Below are 26,405 nucleotides of genomic sequence, written 5' to 3' on the forward strand. Positions count from 1 at the left end.
CTGTGGCCATCCCCCTTTCAACCAGGTATACCGCTTTGGATACTGTTGAGGGGGATGACTTACTAGAGGAAGGCAGCAGCAGCCAACTTCCTGGCACTGGGGGTGCTCCTGCTGCCCAGGGAGGAAAAAGAGTGGGAGAGTAATAGTGGTAGGGGATTCTATAGTAAGGGGAACAGATAGGCGTTTCTGTGGCCGTAGACATGAATCCAGGATGGTTTGTTGCCTCCCTGGTGCCAGGGTCAAGGATGTCACTGAGTGGCTGCAGGGCATTCTGGAGGGGGAGGGCGAACAGCCAGAGGTCGTGGTCCACATTGGTACCAACGACATAGGTAAAAAGAGGGATGAGGTCCTGCAGCAAGAATTTAGGGAGCTAGGTAGAAGATTAAAGAGCAGGACCACAAAGGTTGTAATCTCTGGATTACTCCCGGTGCCACGTGCCAGTGAGTATAGGAATAGGAAGATAGAACAGATGAATGCATGGCTAAAGAGTTGGTGCAGGAGGGAGGGCTTTAGTTTCCTGGATCACTGGGTCTGCCTCTGGGAAAGGTGGGACTTGTACAAGTCGGACGGTTTACAGCTGAACCAGAGGGGGACCAATATCCTTGCGGGGAGGTTTGCTAGCACTGTTGGGGGGGGGGGTTTAAACTAACTTGGCAGGGGGATGGGATACAGAGTGGAGCTATAGTAGGGGGTGAATTACAGCCAAATACGGAGGAAAAAACAAGTCAGCTGGGAAGGCAGAGCAAATATGTGAAGGCAAAAGGGAATATGGCAAGGCTGGAAGGCATTTATTTTAATGCAAGGAGTCTTGCAAATAAGGTGGATGAACTGAAGTTGTTGTTGAACATATGGGAGTACGATATTGTTGCTATCACAGAGACATGGTTGAGGGAAGGTCAGGACTGGCAGCTCAATATTCCGGGGTATAGAATCTTCAGGCGAGACAGAGGGGGGTGTAAAAGGGGAGGGGGTGTTGCAATATTAATTAAGGAGTCAATTATTGCTGTAAGGAGGGATGATATATTAGCGGGTTCCTCTAATGAGGCCATATGGGTAGAACTTAAAAACAAAAAGGGGGCAAGCACTTTGCTGGGAGTGTACTATAGGCCCCCAAACAGTCAGGGGGAGATAGAGGAACAGATATGTAGGCAAATCTCAGAAAAGTACGAAAATAATAGGGTAATAATAGTGGGGGATTTCAACTTCCCCAATATTAATTGGGATAGTCAGAGTGTGAAAGGCTTAGAGGGTGCAGAATTCTTAAAGTGCATCCAGGAGAGCTTTTTGAGCCAGCATGTAGAAAGTCCTACAAGAGAGGGGGCGGTACTGGACCTAATTCTAGGGCATGTAGCCGGGCAAGTGGTGTAAGTGTCAGTAGGAGAGCATTTTGGCGACAGTGACCATAATTCGGTGAGATTTAAGGTGGTCATGGAAAAAGACAAAGACGGCCCGGAAATAAGGGTTCTAAATTGGGGGAAGGCCGATTTTAATATGATAAGGCAGGATCTGGCCAAAATGGACTGGGAGCAGCTACTTATAGGAAAATCCACATCAAAGCAGTGGGAGACTTTCAGAAGGGAAATAGAGTACAACGCCAACGTGTTCCCGTAAAGGTCAAGGGTGGGACCAACAAGCAAAGGGAACCTTGGATGACAAGGGATATGTAAAAATGCATTAGGAAAAAAAGGGGGGCTGTTGGCAGTTACAAAAGACTAAAGATGGAGGAAGCCCTAGAGGAGTATAAAAAGTGCAGGGGCATACTTAAAAAAGAAATTAGGAGAGCGAGGAGGGGCTGTGAAATAACACTGGCGAGCAAAATAAAGGAAAATCCTAAGATGTTTTATAAGTATATTAAGGGCAAGAGGATAACCAGGGAAAGGGTAGGACCCATTAGGGACCAAAGTGGCAATCTGTGTGTAGAGCCAGATGATGTAGGTGGGGTTTTAAATGGATTTTTTGCATCTGTGTTCACTGTGGAGGAAGACGATGTAGACATAGAAATCGGGCAAGGGGACTGTGATATACTTGAACATATTAGCATCGAGAGGGAGGAGGTACTAGCGGTTTTAGCAGGCCAAAAAGTGGATAAATCCCCAGGCCCGGACGAGATGTATCCCAGGCTGCTGTGTGAGGCAAAGGAGGAGATTGCAGGGGCTCGGACACAAATTTTCAGAACCCCTCTGGCCACAGGGGATGTACCAGAGGACTGGAGAACAGCTAACGTAGTACCATTATTCAAGAAGGGTAGCAGGGATAAACCAGGGAATTACAGGCCAGTGAGCCTAACATCTGTGGTAGGGAAATTATTGGAAAAAATTCTGAGGGACAAAATTAGTCTCCACTTGGAGAGGCAAGGATTAATCGGGGATAGTCAGCATGGCTTTGTCAAGGGTAAATCATTTCTGACCAATCTGATTGAATTTTTCGAGGGGGTGACTAGGTGTGTGGATGAGGGAAATGCTGTGGATGTGGTATACATGGACTTCAGTAAGGCTTTTGACAAAGTCCCGCATAGGAGACTGGTCAAGAAGGTAAGAGCCCATGGGATTCAGGGTGCCTTGGCACGTTGGATCCTAAACTGGCTGAGTGGCAGGAGGCAGAGGGTGATGGTCGAAGGTTGCTTTTGTGGCTGGAAGCCTGTGTCCAGTGGGGTACCTCCGGGATCGGTGCTGGGTCCCTTGCTTTTGTGATCTACATAAATGATTTGGATGAGAATGTAAAAGGTATGATCAGTAAGTTCGCAGATGACACGAAAATTGGTGGGGTGGTAAATTGCGAGGAGGAAAGCCTCAGGCTACAGGACGATATAAACGGGTTGGTCAGATGGGCGGAAAAGTGGCAAATGGAATTTAACCCTGAAAAGTGCGAGGTGATGCATTTTGGACGGACAAATAAGGCAAGGGAATACACAATGACTGGTAGGGCCCTAGGAAGCACAGAGGGTCAGAGGGACCTTGGTGTACATGTACATAGATCCCTGAAGGCAGCGGAACAGGTAGATAAGGTGGTTAAAAAGGCATATGGGATACTTGCCTTCATTAGCCGAGGCATAGAATATAAGAGCAGGGAGGTTATGATGGAGCTGTACAAAACGCTGGTAAGGCCACAGCTGGAGTACTGTGTGCAGTTCTGGTCGCCTCACTATAGGAAGGATGTGATTGCTTTGGAGAGGGTGCAGAGAAGATTCACCAGGATGTTACCTGGGATGGAGCGCCTCAGCTATGAAGAAAGACTAAACAGGCTGGGGTTGTTTTCCTTGGAGCAAAGAAGGCTGAGGGGGGACCTGATTGAGGTGTACAAAATGATGAGGGGCATAGATAGGGTAGATAAAGAGGAACTTTTCCCCTTTAGTAGGGGGGTCAATAACAAGGGGGCATAGATTCAAGGTAAGGGGCAGGAGGTTTAGAGGGGATTTGAGGAGGAACTTTTTCACCCAGAGGGTGGTTGGAGTCTGGAACTCACTGCCTGAAAGGGTGGTAGAGGCAGGAACCCTCACAACATTCAAGAAGCATTTGGATGAGCACTTGAAATGCCATTGCATACAAGGCTATGGACCAAATGCTGGAAAATGGGATTAGATTGGACAGGGCTTGATGGACGGCGCAGACACGATGGGCCAAAGGGCCTCTTTCTGTGCTGTATAACTATGAGGGAAGTGGCGGTAGGGATTGTGGATGTATTAGTAATAATTTTCCAAAACTCCCTGGACTCAAAGGTCCCGGCAGACTGGAAAACTGCTAATGTAACACCCTTATTTAAAAAGGGCAGTAGACAGAAGGCTGGAAACTATAGACCGGTTAGCCTAACATCTGTGGTGGGTAAAATTTTGGAGTCCATTATTAAGGAGACAGTAACAGGACATTTGGATAATCATAATTTAATAGGACAAAGTCAGCATGGTTTTATGAAGGGGAAGTCATGTTTGGCAAATTTGCTGGAGTTCTTTGAGGAAGTAACATATAGGGTGGATAAAGGGGAACCAGTGGACGTAGTGTATTTAGACTTCCAAAAGGCATTTGACAAGGTGCCACACAAAAGATTATTGCTTAAGATAAAAAATCACAGGATTGGGGGTAATATTCTGGCGTGGATAGAGGATTGGCTATCTAACAGAAGGCAGAGAGTTGGGATAAATGGTTCATTTTCAGACTGGCAATCAGTAACTAGTGGTGTTCCGCAGGGGTCAGTGCTGGGTCCCCAACTCTTTACAATCTATATTAATGATTTGGAGGAGGGGACCGAGTGTAACATATCAAAGTTTGCAGATGATACAAAGATGGGGGGGAAAGTAGGGAGTGAGGAGGACATAAAAAACCTGCAAGGGGACATAGACAGGCTAAGTAAGTGGGCAGAGATTTGGCAGATGGAATACAATACTGGAAAGTGTGAGGTTATGCACTTTGGCAGGAAAAATCGTAGAGCAAGTTATTATCTTAATGGCAAGAAACTGGAAAGTACTGAAGTACAAAGGGATCTGGGGGTCCTGGTGCACGAAACTCAAAAGGTTAGTATGCAGGTGCAGCAAGTGATTAAGAAGGCCAATGGAATGTTGGCTTTCATTGCTAGGGGGATAGAATATAAAAATAGGGAGGTATTGGTGAGACCGCACCTGGAATACTGCATACAGTTTTGGTGTCCATACTTAAGAAAAGACATACTTGCTCTCGAGTCAGTACAAAGAAGGTTCACTCGGTTAATCCCAGGGATGAGGGGATGGGCATATGAGGAGAGGTTGAGTAGATTGGGACTCTACTCATTGGAGTTCAGAAGAATGAGAGGCGATCTTATTGAAACATATAAGATTGTGAAGGGGTTGGATCGGGTGGATGCGGGGAGGATGTTCCAGATGATGGGTGAAACTCGAACTAGGGGGCATAGTCTTAGAATAAGGGGCTGCTCTTTCAAAACTGAGATGAGGAGGAACTACTTCACTCAGAGGGTGGTAGGTCCATGGAATATGCTGCCCCAAAAAGCTGTAGAAGCTACATCATTACATAAATTTAAAACAGAGATAGACAGTTTCCTAGAAGTAAAGGGAATTAAGGGTTACGGGGAGCGGGCAGGAATTTGGACATGAGTCTAGGTTCGGATTGGACATGGCCCTGTGGGTAGCGGAGCGGGCCCAGGGGCCGTGTAGCCTGATCCTGCTCCTATTTCGTGTGTCTAATTCTGTTAGATTCAGGAGATGGTTCTGTGATAGTGGATTGGCGGCTAGGATCAGATCAGCCATGATCTTATTGAATGGCGGAGCAGGCTCGAGGGGCCGATTGGCCTACTCCTGCTCCTATTTCTTATGTTCTTATGTTCTTACCTGGAGAGGAGACAAGATTCTGGAATGTTACAAGCTGATGTAGCAGTAAGAATTGCAAAAGTCGGCAGAAAGATGAATAGGGATAATTGACTTGCATCAGTAGAAACTTTGAAGGAAATACCACTGGAAAAGAATATAAATATTTACGTTTCAAATGGGATATCAGATTCGCTTTAATCCGGCAAAGCGATTCTCAGCTGCAGAGGCGACTCTGTAGTCTCCAACTCTTTGTACCTCGGGGATCAAAGGTATTTGATATTGATGGATATCCTGTATAAGAAACCTTTAAGAACTGTAATACTGTAGCAAAGTTAAGATTTAAAAGTAAGATTTTCTATTAATAAGATATTATTTTTTCATTTTTAGAACTGTTAACGTTGCAATTGACTGATTCACCAAGAATAAATAAATAAAATAAACTTAATTAATGAGAGTTTAATATCAGTGCAGGTGGTGTGCCACAAACTACAACATGTGGGAGTTTGTGGAGAGCATTGCGATCCTGGACGACCATGTCTGCATCTCGAGGAACTTCAGCTCAGAGTTGTTGAGCTGGAGTCCGAAGTGCAGACATTGTGGGGCATCAGGGAAGGGGAGAGTTACCTGGACACTTTGATTCAGGAGGCAATCACACTCCTTAGGTTAGGTAATGGTCCAGGTCTGGTTAGTGGTCAGGAACAGGAGGGTGTGACTGCGACTCAGTAAGGGGACCTCAGGTGCTGTGCTGGAGGAGCCTCAGCCTTTGCCCTTATGCGGTTCTTGCTGCCTCCTTGGATGAGGGCAGGGTGGATGAGCAAAATGACCACAGCACAGGAGGCCATTCAAGTAGGGGGGAATCAAAAGGAATGTTGTCCTGGTAGGGAACAGTATAGTCAGGGCTACATACTGGTCTCTGCAGCCACGACGGGGAGTTCCGAAGGCTGTGTTGCCTGCCCGGTGCCAGGGTTAAGGATATCTCCTCATGGCTGGAGAAGAACTTGAAGTGGGAGGTGGAGGGGGAGAATCCAATTGTCGTGGTCTACATAGGAACCAACGACATAGGTAGAACTTGGAATGAGGTCCTGCTGAGAGAGTTTGAGGAGCAAGGGTCAAAATTGAAACATAGACCCTCAAAATTAATCATCTCTGGACTGTTACCTGAGCCACGCACAAATTAGCATAGGGACAAGCAGATCAGAGAGTTAAATGCGTGGCTCAAAGACTGGTGTGGGAGTCAGGGATTTCCATTCATGGGGCACTGACACTGGGGAAAGAGGGAGCTGTTCTGTTGGGACGGGCTCCACTTAAGCCTGTCTGGGACCAGTGTCCTGGCTAATTGAATAACTTGGGCTGTAGATAGGGCTTTAAACTAAAAACGGGGGTGGGGGGAAGCTTGCAGGGGGGGCTGTCAGGTGAGGGAAAATTTAGAAATCTAGAGAAAAGTCAAGGCAATGGAGCAATGTTGGTAAAGATAAGCAGAATGTAACGGGGACATCTGATTACCGACACTCCATAGCGCATGAACTGCCGATAATATGGCGGCTGCCGCTCTTTTGTCAACTGGTGGCGGCCGTCATATTCCTCTCCCCTTTTGCGCTGTTGGTAACTGCCAGCGCCCTTAAAGTAAAATGGTGGGGTGATGACGTCAATCTAGCGCTGAATTCAGCACTGGGTCCTAAGCACGCCAGGTTAACCTGGCATGCAAGCAGGCTGACTGGCGATATCTGCACCTCTTAAAAAGGGACACACACATCGTTAGCTAAGTTTGAAAGTAATGTTTTGGACAGGGTTTTTTGATTTTATTGAAGTGGTGGCTTGCTACAATAGATGTCAAAAGTTTTTTTTTATATAAAGTGTGTAGGGAGTGCTGCTGGACGCTTGCAAGGGATCAGATGGTAAATGAAGTCCTTTGAAAAGACAGAACATGCTGCAAATACTCAGCAGGTCGCGCAACATCCGTGGAGAGAAAAACAGAGTTCACGCCTCAGGTCGAGATGCTGCCTGAACAGCTGAGTATTTCCAGCATTTTATGCTGTCATTTCACACTTACAGCGGGAAAAGAAAGACACAGAAAAGGAGGAAGCCGAAGAGGAGGAATCAGACAAAAGGATGTATCCTGAACAGCCCATTTGTGGCCTGGATATCCAGGATGGAGTCATCCACCTCCAGTCCCAGTGACCACAACCCCAATTCCCCTTTCAACATTAGCCCCACACCTTACCTTCCATCTGTTAGACAATCACAACGTCCTCTTGGCCACGATGCTGAAATAAAAACCATCATAAAGCAAACTTTCCAATCCACCTATATACGTCTATCCATCCAATGTGACATCAAGAAATCAACTCATCATCCGTATGCATTCTCTTCGGTGGCTGCCTTATGTGTGCCTTTGCCTATCCTACTGATGTCACTCAGTGCTACCCCAGAGGCTCCAGCATGGCTGGTGGAAGGCTGCTGACTTTCAGTGGGGGACACTGCAAATGGCCTTGAGGAGCTGGTGGCAGGGAGCGTCAAATCAATCATCTTTTTGTTCTTCTTCACTTTCCTCTCCCTCTTCTTGGTCACCCACTGGCCAGGCTGGCTGCATTTCTGGAGGGCCTCCTGGCCCTTGTGGGTAGAGGGTCTGTCTTGCAGTGTTGACCCCACCGTGCACAAAGCTGGAGTGCTGCCGCAGAGACCCTGGGTGCTCCTTCCCTGGCTTGCTGAGCCATTTGTGTTAGTACTCAGCAGTTTTCCCATTTGTTGAGGTTAGGAAGGTAATTCAGCTTTAAGAGCTGAATATTCATATTTGGGACTTCTTTTTAATGTTACTTTTTTTTTTAAAAAGGGCTGAAAACTGCATTGTTTCACTTCACTTTATTCTGTATTGCTTCAGTGTGCATGGCCCTTTAATTCACAGACCCCTTCATTAGCCACAATTCCTTGAACTCCACAGCCTCGATTCCAGATGCAGTGCAATGCTCAAACGCCGCACCTAGACAGGAACTTCATCTCGGACGCCTCTAGCAACGCCACCAGGATGGCGTTGCATGGAAGGTAAGCGCTGTGCCACCAATCTCCATGACCAATTTTGCTCCATTAGTGTTGTGGGCATTTTCAGTGGCCATTAACTCCAGTTGCTGATGACACCGGAAACTTTGCTGGTGAACACGAATTTTTATCCCCCCAGAGAGTATAACAGTAATAGTGCATCAGAGAATAAGGTGAAAGCAGGGAATAATGGTTAAAAAATTAAAAGGCTCTTTATCTGAATGCATGAAGCATTCATAACAAGATAGAAAAATTAGTGGCACAAATAGAGATAAATGGGTTTGATCTAATAGCCATTACAGAGACGTGGTTGCAAGGTGGCCAACGTTTGGAACTAAAAATTCCAGGGTACTTGACGTTTTGAAAGGACAGGCAGAATGGAAAAGAAGGGTAGCCCTGCTAATAAAGGATGACATAAGAACAATAGTGAGAAAGGATCTTGGCTCGGAAGATCAGGATGTAGAATTAGTATGGGTAGAGATAATAACAAGGGGCAGGAAACACTGGTGGGTGTGAATTTATAGGCCCTCTAACAGTAGCTATACTGTTGGACAGAGTATTAATCAACAAATACTAGGAGCTTGTAACAAAGGCAATGCAATAAGTGTGGCAGACTTTAATCTTCATATATGCTGGGCAAATCAAAATACTTGTTTAATGTCACTGCCATTTCCTTATTCCGCATTATAATTTCTTCGATCACTGCCTCGAAGGGACCAACCCTTACTTTTGCTACTCTCTTCCCTTTTACATACTTGTAGAAGCTCTTACAATCTCTCATTAGTTTAAACACCCAACAAATTTCAAAATTCTAGAGAATACATGCCAAGCTTATGCAACCTGTTCTCATAATCGAAGCCTTTAAGCCCTGGTATAATTCTAGTGATTCCAAAATATACCCCTTACAAGGCCAATAAACCCTTCCTGAGATAAAAACAGAAAATGCTGGAAACACTCAGCAGGTCAGGCAGCATCTGTGGAGAGAGAAACAGAGCCAATGCTCCAGGTCGATGACCCCTCGTCCGAACTGACGAAACTGGGATTCTGACGAAAGGTCGTCGACCCGAAATGTTAACTCTGCCTCTCCCTCCACAGATGCTGCCCAGCCCATTGAGCACCTCCACCATTCTCTGCCCTCATCCCAGATTTCCAGCATCTGCAGTATTTTGCTTCCCGAGGTTTGGTGCCCAAAACTGAACACAGTACTCCAGGTACAGTCTGACCAAGGCTCTGTACAACTGGGGTTCTGATGAAAGGTCCTCGACCTGAAACGTTAACTCTATTTCTCTCTCCATAGATGCTGCCTGACCTGCTGAGTATTTCCAGCAATTTCTGTTTTTATTTCAGATTTCCAGCATCCGTAGTATTTTGCTTCTGTACAACTGAAGCATCACTTCTGAATTCCATTCCCCTTGAGATAAAGGCCAACATCTCATTGGCCTTTTTGATTACTTTTTGTACCTGTGTGTGTGTGCTAGCTTTTAGTGCTTTGTGTACATGGACACCTAAATCCCTTTGCTCCTCCACTGTTCCTAGTCTCTCACCATTAAGAAAATATTCCGATTTGTCTTTCTCAGATCCAAAGTGGACGACCTCACACTTCCCCATATTGAACTCCATCTGCCCACTCACTTAATCTGTCTCTGTCCCTTTGAAACTTCCTCCTCCCATCCACACAGCTTCCTGTGCCGGCTAATTTAGTGTCATCTGCAAACTTGGATATAAAAATCTAATGGCCCAGAAATTTGGGTCTCCACGGGTGAGTACGCATGGGGTACTCACCCGTAGGCCCAATGGAAGTGCCGGTTTTGTGCATGCACTGCGCAGGAAACCGGCACTTCCGTTCCCCTGAAAGAAGGGGTTGAAAGGTCGAACGTGCGCGTGCGCATCGAACTTACGTTTTTTTTGCAGGTTTTCCCGGAGAGTAAGTCTCCAGAAGTTAGACATTTAAAAAGCAGTCGCAAGGCCTGCTTTTTACAAGGTAAGTGGTGAATTAATTAAAATTAAAACATTTTTTCCACAGGTTTATTATTTTTAAATACTTTAAAGAAAGGTAAGTTTATTTTTAGCCCCGTTAGAAAATAAAATTATTTTTTCAAAAATTTAAATTGTTTAAAATAGTAATTTCATGTAATTTATAGTTTATTTTAAAAATGTGATGTTTTTTTAAAATTTATTTGAAGATTTAGTGATGCTTTGGGGCTTATGGTATTTATAGGTTTGACAGCCCTTCCTGTCAAACTTATGAATGAAGCATTCCCTGCTACCATTGGCTCTCCATGGCCCACCTGATCCCAGGGGACGCTTCGAACAAACTGCGCCCCTGGGATACGCAAGCACTGCGCACCGGCAGTTGGAGCAGGCCCAGGGTCGGAATTCCACGCGGGCCCACAGCTCAACGGCCGGCGCGCAAGGTAAGTGCAGGTCGGGGGCTTGCACCCGCAGGAAGCCCTCGACCCGAATTTCTGGGCCATTACTTCAACCAAGTCATTAACATGCATGGTGAAAAGCTGGTGCCTCAGTACAGATCCCTGGGGAACACTACTTGTCACAACCCACCAATCAGACAAAATCTTTATCCCTACTCTGATTCCTACCTCCCAACCAATTACCAACCCATATCACAACGATACCTCCGATTCCACGAGCTCACATAAGAACATATGTATTAGGAGCAGGAGTAGGCCAAACTGCCCCTCGAGCCTGCTCCGCCATTCAATAAGATCATGGCTGATCATCGACCTCAACTCCACTTTCTTGCCCTATCCCCATATCCTTTCATTCCTCTGGAGTCCAAAAATCTATCTCAGCCTTGAATATACTCAACGACTGAGCCTCCACAGCCCTTTGGGGTAGAGAATTCCAAAGATTCACACCCTCCGAGTGAAGAAATTCCTCCTCATCTCAGTCTTAAATGACCGACTCCTTAGCCTAAGATTATGCCCCATAGTTCCAGACTCTCCAGCCAGGGGAAACAACCTCTCAGCAACTACCCTGTCAATCCCCTTCAGAATCTTGTATGTTTCAATGAGATCACTTCTCATTGTTCCAAACTCCAGAGAGTATCGGCCCAATCTACTCAATCACTCCTCATAGGACAACCCTCTCATCCCAGGAATCAATCTAGTGAACCTTTGTTGCACCGCTTCCAAGACAAGTATGTCCTTCCTTAAATATAAGAAGTCACACAACACCAGGTTATAGTCCAACAGCTTTATTTGAAATCACAAGCTTTCGGAGCGCTGCTCCTTCTTCAGGTGAAGTGGAGAAATGCATAAAGACACAGCTTATACAGTCCTGCCTGGTGATTGTTGCGCGGTGTCCGTTCATCCGTTGTCGCAGTGTCTGCATGGTCTCGCCGATGTACCATGCTCCGGGGCATCCTTTCCTGCAACGTATGAGGTAGACAACGGTGGCCGAGTCACATGAGTATGTACCATGTACCTGGTGGGTGGTGTCGTCACGTGTGATGATGGTATCTGTGTTGATGATCTGGCATGTCTTGCAGAGGTTGCTGTGGCAGGGTTGTGTGGTGTCGTGGTCGCTGTTCTCCTGAAAGCTGGGTAATTTGCTGCGAACGATGGTCTGTTTGAGGTTAGGCGGCTGTTTGAAAGCGAGTAGTGGAGGCGTGGGGATGGCCTTAGCGAGGTGTTCGTCGTCATCGATGACATGTTGAAGGCTGCGAAGACGGATGAACGGACACCGCGCAACAATCACCAGGCAGGAGTGTTCCCTCCCAGTCGGGGAACACTTCAGCAGTCAAGGACATTCAGCCTCCGATCTTCGGGTAAGCATTCTCCAAGGTGGCCTTCGAGACACACGACAACGCAAAATCGTCGAGCAGAAACTGATAGCCAAGTTCCGCACTCATGAGGACGGCCTCAACCGAGATCTTGGGTTCATGTCACGCTACATGTAACCCCACCTGATGCAGGGTCATCCAGACTCGAGTCGACATTGGCTTGTTCTCTCTACACAGATGCGGCCGGACCTGCTGTGATTTCCAGCCAAAAAAAATGTTTTTTGTCTTTTTTTGTTTTTCCATACAGACCCCAGCATCTGCAATATTTGACCCCTTGTGACCCCACCTCATTGTTCTTTGATGTAATGTTTCCCTGACTGACCTGTTTGGACACCATTCACACCTTTGACTGCTGTGATTATCTCTCTGCCGAGGTGCGATAAATGGCAGTTGGAAAGGTTACCTGTAAACATCTGACATGATTCTCTGACTATATAAGCTGTGTCTTTATGCATTTCTCCACTTCACCTGAAGAAGGAGCAGCGCTCCGAAAGCTTGTGATTTCAAATAAAGCTGTTGGACTATAACCTGGTGTTGTGTGACTTCTTACATTTGTCCACCCCAGTCCAACTCCGGCATCTCCACACCATGGCTTCCTTAAATAAGGAGACCAAAGCTGTGCACAGTACTCCAGGTGTGGTCTCATCAGAGCCCTGTACAATTGTAGCAAGACTTCCTTACTCCTGTACTCCAACCCTAAAGGCCAACATGTCATTTGCCTTCCTAATTGCTTGCTGTACCTGTATGCTAACTGTCGGTTTCTTGTAGTAGGACACCCAAATCTTTCTGAACACCAACATTTAATAGTTTCTCACCATTTAAAAACATTTTTGCTAATAATCTGTGTGGAACCTTATCAAAGCCTTTTGGAAGTCCATATAGACAATATCCATAGACACTCCCCTATCCACAATCCCCAATCTCCTGAGAAAATTCAACTAGATTAATCAAACATGACCTACCCTTCAGACTCTCTGACAAACTTTTTTTTTTAATTTGTTAATGGGATGTGGGCGTCGCTGGCATATATTGCCCATACCTAATTGCCCTCGAGAAGGTGGTGGTGAGTCGCCTTCTTGAACCACTGCAGTCTGTGTGGTGAAGGTACTCCCACAGTGCTGTTAGGTAGGGATGGGCAATATATGCCAGCGACGCCCACATCCCATTAGTTCCAAGACTTTGACCCAGCAATGAAGAAGGAATGGCGATATACTTCTAAGTCAGGATGGTGTGTAACTTGGAGGGGTACTTGGAGGTGGTGGCGCTCCCAGTCACCTGCTGCCCTTGTCCTTCTAGGTGGTAGAGGTCGCGGGTTTGGGAGGTACGCTGAAGAAGCCTTGGCAAGTTGCTGCAGTGCATCTTGTAGATGGTACACACTGCAGCCACAGTATACCAGTGGTGGAGGGAGTGAATGTTTAAGGTGGTGGATGGGGTGCCAATCAAGCGGGCTACTTTGTCCTGGATGGTGTCGAGCTTCTTGAGTGTTGTTGGAGCTGCACTCATCCAGGCAAGTGGAGCGTATTCCATTACACTCCTTACTTGTGCCTTGTAGATGGTGGAAAAGCTTTGGGAAGTCAGGAGGTGAGACACTCACCGCAGAATACCTAGCCTCTGACCTGCTCTTGTTGCCACAGTATTTATGTGGCTGGTCCAGTTAAGCTTCTGGTCAATGGTAACCCCCAGGATGTTGATGGTGGGTGACTCAGCGATGGTAATGCCGTTGAATGTCAAGAGGCGGTGGTTAGACTCTCACCTGTTGGAAATAGTCATTGCCTGGCACTTGTGTGGCATGAATGTTACCTGCCACTTATCAGCCCAAGCCTGAATGTCCTCCAGGTCTTGTTGCATGCAGGCATGGACTGTTTCATTATCTGAGGAATTGTGAATGGCACTGAACACTGCAGTTATCAGCGAACAGCCTCATTTCTGACCTTATGTTGGTGGGAAGGTCATTGATAAAGCAGCTGAAGATGGTTGGGCCTAGGACACTGCCCTGAGGAACTCCTGCAGTGATGTCCTGGGGCTGTGATGATTGACCTCCAACCACCACGACCATCTTCCTTTGTGCTAGGTATGACTTCAGCCAGTGGAGAGTCCCCCTCCCCCACCCCCCCGATTCCCATTGACTTCAGTTTTACTGGGGCTCCTTGATGCCACACTTAGTCTAATGCTGCCTGGATGTCAAAGGCAGTCACTGATACCAAGAGCACAGTCACTCTGGGCTAGATTTTCGGGGAGCCGTCAGGCGGGGTTTCAGGCGTGTGGGGGGGGGGGGGGGGGAATCCCGACTTTGGGGGTCCCGACACCATGCTGCCCAAAACCCCGCCCCACGTTAAGTTTCAGGGCGCACTAGGACCCGCCGAAACCAGGCGGGAAGGGATTAGCACCAATTAACTGCCTGTTAACAGGTAGTTAACAGGCAGTTTTTAGCCTAATCCCTATTTTGAGGGGTTTCGTGTGGGTTTCCCAATGGCTCCAAACCATGCCAGGTTAGAGCAGGCGGGCCGTCGGGTTGAAGGAGTTGGAGGGGTCGCAATGTTGGCGCTCAGGTGAGTGATGGGTGCATGAGTGTAAAGGTAAGTGTGTTTGGTGTGTCTAAAGTGTGCAAAGAACTTTTACTTACCTCGACTTACCTTCACAGCCTTTCTTCCTGTAGCCGTCGGGAGTCCATCACTCACCTGGAACTTAAAGCTGAATGGCTGCGATCTGTCAAAAGTGACAGCCTGCAGCTTTGAGTGCCGGTAAGAGTTCTAACTGAGTCTGTGCAGAATGACTCATGGTAGAACGCAGAGTGCCAGTGTTTCACAGCTTCAAACAGCTGTGGAACACTGATATTTCATCGGTCAAGAACGCGTGACAGATGAAATTGCAGTCTGTGACGTCACCTGTTGCCGGGTGGCCCTTAATTGGCCTGTTGAGCCCGCGGGCTCAACAAGGTCAATCAAAGGAAAATCGCGCAGATTGGCCGGACGTCGAAGTAGGCGGGTCAAAAATCCGAAAGGGGAAGTCCCGCCTTCTTCCCGATGGGTAGATTTTCCTGAACCCCTCTGTCTCTAGGAATAGGAACACTTGACCTCCGTTTACTATTTCATTTTACAACAACAACATGCATTTATATAGCACCTTTAACATAATACAATGTCCCAAGGTGCTTCTCAGGAGCATTATCAGACAAAATTTGACATCAGGATATAAAAGGAGATATTAAGGCAGATGGCCAAAAAGTTGGTCAAAGATATAGGTTTTAAGGAGCATCTTAAAATGAGTAGCGAGGTGGAGAGGTTTAGGGAGGAAATTCCAGAGCTTAGTGCCTAGACAATTGAAGGCACGGCCGACAATGGAGGGGCGAAGAATATCGGGGATGCACAAGAGGCCAGAGTGGGAGGAACACAGAATGGCAGAGGAGGTTACAGAGATAGGGAGGGGCAAGGCCATGGGGAGATTTGAACACAGGGATAGGAATTTTAAATGTGAAGTTATCCACTTTGGTAGGAAAAATAGAAAAGCAGAGTATTTTTTAAATGGAGAGAGATTGGGAAATGTTGGTGTTCAGAGGGACGTGGGTGGCCTTGTACACAAAAATCACTGAAAGTTAACATGCATGCAAGCAATTAGGAAAGGAAATGGCCTTTATTACAAGTGGATTTGAGTATAAGAGTAAAGACGTCTTACTGTAATTATATAGGTCCCTGGTGAGACCACACCTGGAGTATTGTGTTCAGTTTTGGTCTCCTTACCCAAGGAAGGATATACTTGCCATAGGCGGTTCACCAGACTGGTTCCTGGGGTGGAGGGATTGTCCTATGGAGGAGAGATTGAGTAGGCCTATATTCTCTAGCATTTAGAAGAATGAGAGGTGATCTCATTGAAACATACAAAATCTTACAGGGCTTGACAGGAGAGATGCAGAGGGGATGTTTCCCCTGACTGGGGAATCTAGAACACAGGGTCACAGTCTCAGAATAAGGGCTCAGCCATTTAGGGCTGAGATGAGGAGACATTTCTTCACTCAGAGGGTGGTGAAGCTTTGGAATTCTCTACCCCAGAGAGCTGTGGAGGCTCAGTCGTTGAGTATATTCAAGACAGAGATCGATAGATTTTTGGATATTAAGGGAATCAAGGGATATGGGGAAAGTGCAGATTAGGTAGAAGATGATCTTACTGAATGGCGGAGCAGGCTCGAAGGGCCAAATGGCCTACTCCTGCTCCTATTTCTTATGTTCTTATGAGGCATTGCTGGATCGGAAGACAGTGTAGGTCAGCAAGCACAGGGTTGATAGGTGAATGAGACTTGCTGCGAATCATGATATGGCATCAGAGATTTAGAGGAGCTGAAGTTTACGGAGGGTGGAAGATGGGAGGCCGGCCAGGAGAGCATTGGAATAGTCAGGTCTTCAGGTAACAAAAGCATGGATGAGGGTTTTAATAGAAGATGGTCTGAGCCAGGGACGGAGACGGGCAATATTACATAAGTGGAAGTAGGCGGTATGGTGATGGAGAGGATATGGGGTCGGAAGCTCAGCTCGGGGTCAAATAGGACACCAAGTTTGCGAAGAGTCTGGTTCAGCCCGAGACAGTGGCCAGGGAGGAGGATGGAATCGGTTGCTAGGGAATGGAATTTGTGATGGTGGCCAAAGATAATAGCACAATAGGTCTTCCTAATATTTAATTGGAATATTGTATGTCGTACAAGCAGCGTTACAAATGAGTTGCAGTGGAGGGGGCGTGAGAGGTGGTGGTCAGGTAGAGCTGGGTGTCGTCAGCACACGTGGAATTTTTTGATGATCCTGCAGAGGGGCAGCATGTAGATGAGAAATAGGAGGAGGCCAAGGATAGATCCTTGGGGGCCTCCAGAGGCAACAGTGCAGGAGCAGGAAGAGAAGCCTAAATATAGCATCTCCAACAACGAAGTGCCAACCTAGATTGTTTGCTCAAGAGCTGGAGTGGGGCTTGAACCCACAATGCTCTGAATTAGAAGTGTATGTGCTAACAACTGGCACTTACAATGCTACCAAAAAACCCATTAATAAATATTGTGGCCACTATATTTGGCATACAATACCTACTAGTTATAGCTATCCATTAAAACTGTTACAAAAGCTTTGCCAACCCTCCATAAGTCCAAATTGTATCAAAATGATTCCTTTACATGCACTATTTGCTCTAGAATTGATTTGTTTGTAATATTCTCCTATATTTCTTCCACCTAAAGGGTCAATTTTACCAACACACACTCCTGGCACAGCGACTCACCCTCTGGGAGGAGGTATTTCTAAAATGTAATCAGAACTTTCAACCTTTATTTTCCAGAATCATGTTTCACCTCTCTTCTCAAATACGGGAATTACATAGTGATTTCTCAGTTCTCCATTACTACTCTTGTGACCAGAGATTAGTTATGTTTCTGCTACAGCAACTCCTTTTTCTGTAATATTTTCCATTAAAAAAAGTAAGATACAGTGGGGAAAAATTCAGTATCAACCGTTTTGGGGCGCTTGTGGCGGAGCCACTGAATGACTCTGGGCAACTGTATATAATTCCCTTTAACGATGTTCTAACACCAGCCTAAGCCGGTACCATTCTGTTAGGCATTGCTGTGTTTTGCATATAGTGTTTGTATGTACGGGGCGTGGCCCCTTTAAGAGCGCGGGAAAACGCGGGCAAACGCGATGACGTCACGTCGCAAACCACATGACTGCCCAGGCAGTCCTCGTGGAATCTCCATCTTGTTAAGACCTGTTTGAGGTTCTCCTGTATCGATCTCAACAAACGGTTCGAACTAGTTTAGTCTTACATTAAAGACCTGTTTGATCTCCTGAGTCGAGCTCAGTTATTAGTTAGGAATTCGACAATTCCTACACGCTAACATTAACGGCCTACGCTAATTAGCGCCATCGACTGCGAAATTGAGTTTTAATCGCCCAAAGAGGGAAGTGTAGCGCTAAATCAAGGCAGCAGGCAGGGCGGAGACTTCAGCAGCGCTGCACACTGGGCCGAGCATCACTGCTGTGTTCAAAGGCTCCTTCCCTCCCTTAAAGGGAAAAGCCATCGCTGCAGGCTCTACAATAGAAAAATTACCTACCTGGACCACCAAGGCAGCCGCGATCCAACGCGATCAGCCCGGCACTCAAGCAGAGTGCCGGACTGATCGACCGCGGGCAGGAACCCACGAAAAAAACTTCAACAGAAAAGAGAAGTTTGTTTTTTTTTTTTTTTTTTTAAAACTTACCTCGGCCGCCTCACCTTTAATCATTGCCTCTGAAGTGGCTGGCCACCCAATGCATGCCTTCTGTAGCCGTCAGGGTTATTGACCGGCAAGGCTGCAGGAGGCAAAAGTCAATTTCGGGTCCGGGGCAATGACATCACAACCTCCGGGCAAAGGAGATCAGGGCGCAATGGCGGGAGTCGATGTCAGCGCCACGCCCAGTCACAAAGCCATTTGTGCCCCGTTAGCGCCCTCGGGGAGCGCTAACGGGAGAGGGAAAGGCACGCAATTGCTAGTCCAGTGTTTACTTATATGTTCCTTCTATCTCCTGTGTCCCACTGCCCACTTTAAGGATCGCATGAAAAAAAAGGTTGCTGATTGGCTGAAACCAACTCCAATCAACTGTGGCTGAGCTCAAGACTGTCCTGGTCACCCATGATGCAGGATATACAAGGAGATATTAAGACAGATGGCCAAAAAGTTGGTCAAAGACATAGGTTTTAAGCAGCATCTTAAAGGAGTAGAGAGAGGTAGAGAGGCGGAGAGGCTTAGGGAGGGAATTCCAGAGCATAGTGCCTAGACAATTGAAGGCACGACCGACAATGGTGAGGCAAAGAATATCGGGAATGCACAGGAGGCCAGAGTTGGAGGAACGCAGAGTTCTCGGAGGGTTGTAGAGCCGGAAGAGGTTACAGAGATAAGGAGGGGCAAGGCCATGGGGGGATTTGAACACAAGGATAGTAATTTTAAATTTGAGGCGTTGCTAGATCGGAAGACAGTGTAGGTCAGCAAGCACAGGGTTGATAGGTGAACAGGTTGGGGGTAATACATTGGCATGGATACAGGATTGGTTAATGGACAGAAAACAGAGAGCAGGGGTAAACAGATCATTTTAAGGTTGGCAGGTTGTATCCTCAGAGAAACAGAGTTAATATTTCAGGTCAATGACCTTTCATCAGAACTGGAAAAACAGAGATATAACAGGTTTTAAGCAAGTACAAAGGCAGGGAAAGTGGGGAGGGGAGGAAAGAACAAAAAGGAAGCTATGTGATAGGAGAGATTAAATAACAAAAGGGATGATGTTGCAAGGTGAAAGAAGTAACTTATTTTTTAATCCAAAGGTGTCCTGGAGACACTTGCAGCCGTTGAGCCTTGGCAAACTGGCAATTGAAGCCAAGGTATCTCATTTTTATTAGTATTAGTAACTTGAGAGGTGTGCAAATTAATGGGAACTTGGATTAAAGTTTGTGTAGCTAGAATCACAGAAACCCCACAGTGCAGATAGAGGCCATTTCGGCCCATCTAGCCTGCACCAACACATATCCCACCCGATCCCCGTAACCCCACGTATTTAATCCCCCTAACACTAAGGGTCAATTTATCATACCAATCAACCTAACCCGCACATCTTTGGTTCTATGGCATGTTAGTGCAGTAGTTATGGAGCTGGACTATATAATCAAAGATGTGTTCAAATTCCACCAGGATAAATTAAGAAATTAAATTCTAGTAATTTGTAAATACAAGGGGAAAAATAATCATGAAATTTGCTGGATTGTCATATAAACCCAACTAATTCATTGATGTTCTTGGTCTGGCCTCCATGTGAGTTGCTATTTTATGGGTTTTTTTCCTAACTAAGTACGAATATGGGCACATTTACCTATAAACTGTGTTGCAAACTATCAGGCCGTGGATAGAAAAACCACCTTCACAGAATTGGAACCTATATAGAATAATCAATCCTTGGAAATTGTTGTATGAATAACTGACGTAAATGTGATGAGAAGCCATGGGATGTAATTTAGTAGGTTGACCTGGTCGATTCCATATCACATTGTGTATATACTATACAGGTAGACTATCCTTTATCCGAAAACCTCGGGACCAGCCATGTTTCGGTTTTCGGAAAATTTCGGATTTCGGAAGGTGGGTCGGGGGGGGTCCGCGGGGGGGGGGGGGGGGGGGTCGGCGGGGGTCTCGGCGTCGGCGGGGGTCGGCGGGGGTCCGCAGTCGTGGCTTGTCCGTCGCTGCTAGCCTGGAATGCAATGAAGTTCCGCATTTCCACCAACAGGTCGTCGTGCTCGGTTGGAACAGGGGCCGGCACCGCCGCGGGCTCAGAGCTCTCGTTGCTTTCGAGCCTTTGGAAGAGAGTCAGGTGGTTCCGCGGGGGGGTCGGCGGGGGGTTGTGCGCACGACTTACGCTGACCCTCTGCTCAGCGTAAGTCGTGCGCCACTCTGGTCATGTCGTGCGCACGACTTACGCTGACCGAAAAAACCTTCGTTTTTTAGAGGGTTTCGGAAGTTCGGATAAAGGGTAGTCTACCTGTACTTTGAGTAAATAAGTTAAATTAAAGTGAAAGTAATTACAGGAAACTTTCTGGTATCCGGCACCGATGGGACCGAGTTGGTGCCGTCCCATCAAAACTGCCGTATAAACTGTAATGTATATACCTTTATTAAGAGGGGAACTATCTTTTACAGCTCATGTATACTGCAGTACTGGCAGTGACCACGCCTGTATATAGCACTGAGTAGTAATCTGTACAGATCAGTTCCACTGTGAGCTACTTTGAGTAAACACCTGTTATACCGTTCTCCTGCAGTCTGTGTCTTATTATACACAGGCACAACATTGGCGACGAGGCAAGTTCGAACCTACCTGCAACTCTGCATCACCTCCCGGGGATTCGTTCCTGGAGATCAGTGGATTGGAGGTCAAGGCCAGAGACTTGGGCGTCGACCACGGGCAACCGCCCAGTCATCCAGCAGAGACTCGAGAATTGCGGGGGAGGCTGTCGAGAGCCAGGCTTGGCTTTCCAGTCGAGGTGGTCCAGCGAACAGGTAGTGCGCAGACCCTTCCCGGACAGCGGCGGGCTAGAGCCCGACCGAGCAGCACAGCAAAGGGCCGAGCAGCGTCGACAGGGGGGAGAGAGAGAGAGAGAGAGAGAGAGAGAGAGAGAGGGCAGAGCGCAGCCGGTGTTCAGGGGCCGAGCAGCGTCGAAGAGAGGGAGAGAGAGACACGCAGAAACCCGCGAAGCGCCGCCAGTGCCATGAGGACCGCCGAGAGCGGCGTTGGCAGCAGCGCAGGAGAAGCGCGCGAAACCTACAGGGCGCCGCCACTGCCACAAGAATGGCCGGGAGCGGCGTTGGCAGCAGCGGGGGAGGAAGTAAAGCGCGGGAGATGCCATTTTAAACCACACCCAAAATGCCGAAGAGTGGCAGTATCACCGCATTTGACAATGAAGTCGAAGATTGGACTACATATGTCGAACGAATAGCGGTGTACTGCAAGGCAAATGAGGTGTCCGATGACAAGAAAGCATCGGTATTGTTAAATTTAATGTGTGCAAAGACGTATGGTTTATTACGAAATCTAGTAACCCCAACGAAGCCAATGGAAAAGAGTTTTGAAGACATAGTAACGATACTACAGGAACATTTAAACCCCACACCGCTGCTGATAGCAGAAAGATTCGAGTTTCACAAACGGAACCAGCATAAGGATGAAAGCAATGCTGATTATTTAACAGAACTGCGCAAACTATCGAAACACTGCCAGTTTGGAGCGGGACTGGCAGATACCTTAAGGGACAAGTTTGTGTGTGGGCTTCAAAGTGAAGGAACCCAGAAACGGCTTTTATCTGAAAAAGGACCTTACGCTGGAAAAGGCGTTCAGCATTGCGGGATCATATGAAGCAGCAGCACGGGCCGCTGCAGAGATACAACAGAGACCGCAAGAATATGGCACAAACGAAATGTCACATGGAACAGAGAAGTGCTATCGCTGCGGCAGAACAACACACGACCAGAATGATTGCTGGTTCAAAGACAAAGTGTGCAGACAGTGTGGAAAAGTAGGACACATAGCACGAGTCTGCAGGTCGGGAAAGAAAACCAGCAATAAGAAACCTACCAAAGGAAAGTACAAGGTACAGAAGATGACAGAGAATAGTTCAGATGAACAAAAGAGTGATAACGACTCCAAAAGCAGGGAACTGAGTTGTCTGAAACTACATAATGTGATCACAATGGAGGATCACCGAACCATTTGGGTCACTCTCAAGGTAGCAGGAGCCCAGGCAAAGATGGAATTGGACACAGGATCAGCCCTAACAGACATAAACCGACGGGACTACGAGCGGCTATTCTCTCACATACCCTTGAGAGATACAAATTATTTTGAAGACGTACACGGGGCAAAAAGTCTACCCCAAAGGAAAAATAAGGGTGACCGTTATATATAACGGTAAGGAAACACCAAAACTAGACCTGTATGTATTGCAAGATGGAGGGCCACCATTACTGGGACGTGAATGGATCTGGAAAATACAACTGGATTGGCATTCCATACAGGCACTGACTGTGGCTGACAAAAAGGATGACGATGTCACACCTGGGCGACTGTCAAAGATCCTAACTGACGCGAAAGAAGTGTTCCAGCAAGGACTCGGGACACTAAAAGACATGACAGCGACGATTAAAATTCAAGAAAACGCAAGCCCAAAATTTTTTAAGACCAGACCTTATGCGATCCGCCCAGCCGTCGAAGCAGAGCTGGAGAGTCTGGAACGTTCAGGTGTACTGTCCAAGGTAGACTGGAGAGAGTGGGCTACACCCATCGTCCCTGTGATGAAAAAGTCATTGAGCAGCACGCCGGGGGAACCAAGGAAGGTTCGCATTTGTGGGGACTTTAAGATAACAGTGAACCCGGTCCTTCACACCGTACAATATCCACTTCCGCGGATTGAAGATATTTTCGCCTCGCTATCTGGAGGGAAACGCTTCACTAAGATTGAACTGGCCCAGGCGTATCTGCAAATGGAGGTAGAAGAAGCATCAAAAAAATACCTCACAATCAACACCCATAAAGGTCTCGACCAATACAACCGGCTGGTATTCGGGGTAGCATCAGCTCTGGCTATTTGGCAGAGGGCAATGGAACAAGTCCTGCAAGGGATCCCAGTGTTATTTGGACGACATCCTGGTCACGGGCGAAAATGACAGTGATCACCTTGCCAACCTGGAGCAGGTGCTCACTAGATTGCAGGAATATGGGCTCCGAGCTAACCGCCCCAAATGCGAGTTTTTTAGAAAACAGATCTCGTATTGTGGCCACGTTATCGATAAAGAGGGGTTACATAAGTCACCAGAGAAGATTGAGGCAGTAGTCAAGGCTCCAGCACCGGAAAATGTGTCACAACTGAGGTCGTTCCTCGGGCTGGTAAACTACTACCATAAGTTCTTGCCAAATTTGTCTACAATACTACACCCACTGAACACCCTACTGCAAACTGGGGTGCCATGGAAGTGGAGTGACGAATATAGACGAGCTTTCCAGAAGAGCAAAACACTAATCACATCGAAAGAGGTATTGGCCCATTACAACCCAGCATTACCAATTCGGTTGGCATGTGATGAGTCACCCTACGGCATTGGAGCGGTGCTGTCGCACAAATTCTCAGACGGCTCAGAGGCCAATAGCCTTTGCGTCACGATCACTAACCTCAGCCAAGCGTAACTACGCCCAGATTGACAGGGAGGCCCTCAGCCTAGTGTGGGGAGTGAAAAAGTTCAGTCACTATCTGCACGGGCAGAAACTCACCTTGCTGACTGATCACCAGCCTCTTGTTTCCATTTTTAATCCGAAGAAGGGCGTTCTGGTGATGACTGCGCAATGACTACAAAGATGGTCACTTTTTCTAGGGGCGCACCACTATGAGATTGAATAGAAGGGCACGAAACAGCATGGAACTGCTGATGGGCTATCACGCCTGCCACTGCCTACTGCGGAGGAAGCACCAGCAGTGGATCCTGTCGAAATATTCCATTCGACTATAGTTGAATACCTACCGGTAACTAACGCTTGTATCGAAAAGGAAACCCGAAATGACCCGACACTGTCTCGGGTATATGATTTGACGGTGAAGGGATGGCCAGCACATGGCGACTCACTGTTGCCAGCATTCTCAACAAAGGAGAGAACAGCTGTCAGTGTGCCAGGGGACCTTGATGTGTGGATCCCGAGTGGTAATTCCACCCAAGTTAAGGGATAGAGTGCTCAATGAGCTTCATGAGGGTCATCTGGGAGGGGTAAAAATGAAAAGCCTAGCCAGGACTTGTGTGTGGTGGCCGGGAATCGATAAACAAATCGAGGACCTGACCAAGAGCTGCTCAAGATGCCAGAAAGTCCAAAATGCACCACCACAGGCCCCTCTACACCCATGGGAGTGGCCCTCATCTCCATGGCAACGGGTGCATATTGATTTTGCTGGCCCATTCATGGACTCAATGTTTTTAATAGCCGTGGATGCGCACTCGAAATGGCCTGAGGTCATCAAAATGTCCTCCACCACCACGGAGAAAACTATTGCAGTCCTACGGACCATTTTTGCCAGGAATAGCTTGCCAGAACAGATTTGCTTCAACAACAGACCACAGTTTGTGTCCGAAGAGTTCCGGAGGTTCTTGAAAAAGAATGGGGTAAGGCATTACACATCCGCCCCGTATCATCCAGCCACAAATGGATTGGCCGAGAGGTTCGTACAAACCTTTAAGAAGGCAATAAATGCTATGCACAATGACAACATTCCGCTGCAGCACAAGGTGGACAATTTCCTGTTCGCCTACCGGAATGCGACACATGCAGTCACCAACCAGGCCCCAGCCATGATGTTCTTTAACCGAAGGTTAAGATCTCGCCTGGATTTGCTCAGACCAAACGTACGAAGAGATGTTGAGAGTAAGCAATTCCAGTACATCCATGAGAAGCCAACAAGGAGCTTCAATGTAGGGCAACCAGTCTTGGCCCGCGACTACCGAACAGAAAAATGGCAGCCAGGAACGATATGCACACGGCAGGGCCCACTGATGTACACAGTGGATGTTGGGGAGAGCATCATGAGACGCCATGCTGACCAGATCCTAGAGTCACAGGAACAAGTCAACCCCATGCCTCGCCCATACGTACCTGGTGATGAACTCGACGTACAGGTCGCATCTACCCCAGAAGCAGTAGCATCGGAAGCTGATGAACCAACCGACGACAGGGGGCCAGAATCGCCTCCGCACCAAGAGCAAGACACTCGGGAAAGGCGCTATCCTGAAAGGATCAGGAAGACTGAATATATAAATAGACTATTTTCAGCTAATGTTGCATGTTAAGTGTTAATTGTAATTAGTTTGATATTTAATTGTTAAGAGTGTTATGGTACTGTTAATCTAAAAGGGGAGGAATTGTAACGTATATACCTTTAAGAGGGGAACTATCTTTTACAGCTCATGTATACTGCAGTACCGGCAGTGACCACACCTGTATATAGCACGGAGTAGTAATCTGTACAGATCAGTTCCACTGTGAGCCACGTTGAGTAAACACCCGTTATACCGTTCTCCTGCAGTCTGTGTCTTATTATACACAGACACAACATAAACCAGCGCTAATGTTAAAACATACGGAGCTTCTCAGCTCCGTATGAAACAAACCCTGTTGCTTAGCAACAGCTTCAAAACAGTCGGCCGCAGCTTAAAAGCGTCTCTGTAGCTAAGCAACAGCTTCAGCTAGGCGCTTGGGAGCCATGACTGGAAAAAAAAAGCTACGAGAAGTAAAAAAACTTATAGGAAACGGGTCCTGAATTTTGCCGGTAGATAGAGCTTTCCGGACATTTAACCTTCAGTTAAACAAAAGTTTCCTGTAACATAATGGACCAACATTTACGATCGGAGACATCCAGCGGATGCCACTGACCTGCAAAAATTCTACGGATGTATCTGGTGGCCCGGGAGATACAGAGGCTTGTGATCCAGGGCCTCTCCGGGTACTAGTGGGCAGAGGTCCACATATCCCAGGGACGCAGGCGATTCATAGGCGCCCCTGGGATCATGTGGGCTGGCCCAACCAATAAAAGAAGTGAATCCCCATTCATACTTTTGGAGTTCCGTACGTACGGGGCTAAAAATAAACTTTCCTTATTGAAGAGTATTTAAAATTTATAAATGAGTGATAAAATTTTATTTTTCTAATTTAAAAAAACTCTTATATGCTGGTAAAAGCAAGCGCCTTATGCCTGCATTTA

General features: G+C 47.0%; 1 protein-coding gene across 9 annotated transcripts in view; it reads right to left on the bottom strand.

The window, feature by feature from the left end:
- The window catches only part of tmem108 (transmembrane protein 108), a 423,054-nt gene that overhangs the window by 378,736 nt on the left and 17,913 nt on the right, over positions 1-26,405 (bottom strand). For 2 of the 9 annotated variants that reach the window (XM_085988774.1, XM_085988777.1), the window contains exon 3: positions 7,512-7,554. The exons of 6 other annotated variants lie outside the window; for them this stretch is intronic. The gene's annotated coding sequence lies outside the window, so the exon portion shown is untranslated. Of the gene's footprint in view, positions 1-5,311; positions 5,435-7,511; positions 7,555-26,405 lie in introns of all 9 variants that reach the window. One more of the 9 variants, XM_085988773.1, reaches the window with a different exon arrangement.

The sequence above is a fragment of the Somniosus microcephalus genome, chromosome 5 (genome assembly GCF_052327205.1).
Source record: "Somniosus microcephalus isolate GS21.2 chromosome 5, FLI_Smic_1.0, whole genome shotgun sequence".
NCBI lineage: Eukaryota > Metazoa > Chordata > Chondrichthyes > Squaliformes > Somniosidae > Somniosus > Somniosus microcephalus.